This window comes from Heterocephalus glaber, unplaced genomic scaffold (genome assembly GCF_053883595.1).
Source record: "Heterocephalus glaber isolate CG9 unplaced genomic scaffold, H.glaber_assembly_v1.0 deba00001497, whole genome shotgun sequence".
Taxonomy (NCBI): Eukaryota; Metazoa; Chordata; class Mammalia; order Rodentia; family Bathyergidae; genus Heterocephalus; species Heterocephalus glaber.
In genome coordinates this window covers 68,285,357-68,288,013 of record NW_028258320.1, presented here as the reverse complement: position 1 = coordinate 68,288,013, position 2,657 = coordinate 68,285,357, and positions in this window count along the sequence as shown.

Sequence of the window (2,657 nt, the reverse complement as noted above, 5' to 3'; positions counted from 1 at the left end):
GCTTCTTTCCTCTGTTCCCATTTGGGCCTTTCTGCAGCAGTGATGGATTTTGATGGAATCAACCCACAAACAGTGACTGAGACCTCCTCTGTGATTCTGGGGACCGTTCTGGGTGCTGGGTGCCCCAAGGAGACAAGGCTTGGGTAGCACAGCAGCCTCAGACCACAGGCAGAGGGGCTGACATATTCAGAGATAAGCAGCAGGCAGCAGGACCCACCCAGGAAAGGACTCCGCAGAGAGAGTAGGACACTGGCGAGTGTGGGTAAGCAAGGACTGAGGAGAGGCAGGACAATGGGGGTGGGTGGGTGAAAGGCTAGATCTAATTCAGGGGTTCCCACCTCCTCTTTGCAGGGGCAGGGCCCAGGCAACAGACAGAGTCTAGGAGAACTGCCCATGTGGGAAGGCTCACATCTGACCATGATGGGGTACACAGCTAGTGTTCAGGGACGTTCAGCCCCCTCATGACTTGGTGACCTAGAGTGCCAGAGAAACCAACAGTTTGCTTTGGGAGGTAAGCACTTTGGACTCTCCAGTGTGTTCCAGAATCTCTTGATTGCATATAGGTCAAGAACATCCTGGCTTCCATGGATAGCTCTGTACACAGTCTGCCATTAAACCTGTCATGGGGTCCCTTAAACATATGAGCAGATGGACCAAGTACTCATGACTAGGGTGGCTTCTGACCCAAAAGCACTCTCATCTGACCCTGGGGGCACGACCGTCTGCTCCCACAGCTCACAGAGGACAGGAGAAGGTAGGGTGCCCGAGATAGGAGGGAGAGTCTATCCCCTGTCCTCAGAGGTCTGAAGCCATCATTGAGTCCCATTCTTCCCCATGAGCCACACAGTCTTCTTTGGGGCCGCTGGGCTCTTCCAGGATGAGGGGAGCTGGAGCAGCCACAGGTCTACCCTGACACCAGCCCCTGCGGAGAATGTACATGGGACTGAGCAGCTTCCTGTCAGCCCACCACAAAGGCTCTTCCTGGGTCTGCGTGCAGGAACCTGGTGCCATTTGGGGAGCCCTGGAAAATGCCCTTGAGCTACTTAATATGCACTCCTGCTTCAGAAACCACAGTCTCAGGGAGATTTATAAGCACTCCTTTCTGTGGATTCTGGGTTATTTTGCCTATTTGGGGTAATAATTTTCATTATGTTTTGTGGTCCTTTTTAATAAAAATGACATTCCCCTTATCTTTAAAGGTTGGATTCTCAGTCTAATGTATGACCCACACTCTCCTTGGAGAGTTATAAAAATTAGATTATATAACCTCACATTTCCTGCTAATGAACATGGCGATGCTTCGGCCCAATGAGAGGGAGACAAGCGATGGGGATTTATGCTTTAATAATCCTGCTTAGATTGGTGTGTGTGGCTTCGGGCAGCGGGCCTCTGATGGGTACAGCAGGCACTGTGGCTTTCCTGGCCAGCAGGGCAATATTTTTTATGGCAGTAAATCTCTCTCTGGTGAGAGCTTCTTACAGCGTACCAGGGGATGGCTATGGTAGTGGCTTAGTGTATGAAATTGCTCTGAAAATAAAGACTATTCTCGTCATCTAGAAAAAATGCTACCTGGTACTGACGTGCCCTTTGGGTCTTAATGTGTGGATGCAGAGGTAGGCATCTACCAACACCTGGGATACTGGCGGCTGCCAAAAGTCTTTTTCTTCCCTACTTATTCCTTATAATTTCCCTGTGAGGTAGGCACTGTGAGTTTCCTCATTTTACTTTTGTGACTTTCTGGAGGATGGGGCTCATGTCTTCATTTCAATATCCCCATTGCCTGGTACAGTTCATAGTCGGTGGTAAATTGTTGCTGGGATAGCTAATTTTATGTGTCAAACTGTCAAGGCCACAGTATCCAAACATGCGGTCAAACATTATTCTAGATGTTCTTGTGAGGAGTTTTCTGTATGAGATTAACATTTAAATTGGCGGGCTTTGAGTAGAGTGGATTACCCTCCACAGTGTGGGGGAACAACATCCAGTCAATTGAAGGCCTTAGTAGAAAGACTGACTTCCCTAGGTAAGAAGGAAACCTGCCAGCAGGCGGTCTTCAGGCTGCATCTGCAGTTCTTCCTCACTTCACAAGTAGGAACCATGTCTGATACACTCCCAGCCTGAGACCCTCAGTCTCCAGCCAATGCTCAGTGAGAGTTTGCAGAAAATGACAGTGGCACTTACCAAGGGTGCCACTGGGCCCAGTGCTGAGCATCTCCCCTCAGTCGTGCCACTGATTCTTCACCATATCTCCTTCTTTAATGAGTAAGGAACACAGAAGTAACTTGCCCGGTGGCCTTCAGCTGATATCTGGGGCCAGCAGTCCAATCCAGAGTGTCTTGACTCCATGAGTGCATAAATACCAGGTTCATTTGGTTGGTTTGGGTTTCTTGGTATCTGGGAGTGGGCAGAGCTATGAAAAAGTAAAGCCCTATGAGGCCAGCTAGCAGCAGGAGGATTTAGGAGAGCTAGGAGGATGAGTCTAGTATCCCTGAAGGCTGGCTAACCCCACCCTCCAGTCTCCCATTCCCAGCATCCATTGGCTGGAGATACTGGGCAGGCTGGGTAATTTTTCTACCTGCTTCAAAGAGTTACCGCTGTTTGCCACCAGTTCCATAACTCCCAACACATCCCACCCACTGCCTGCACTGCGTTGTAAG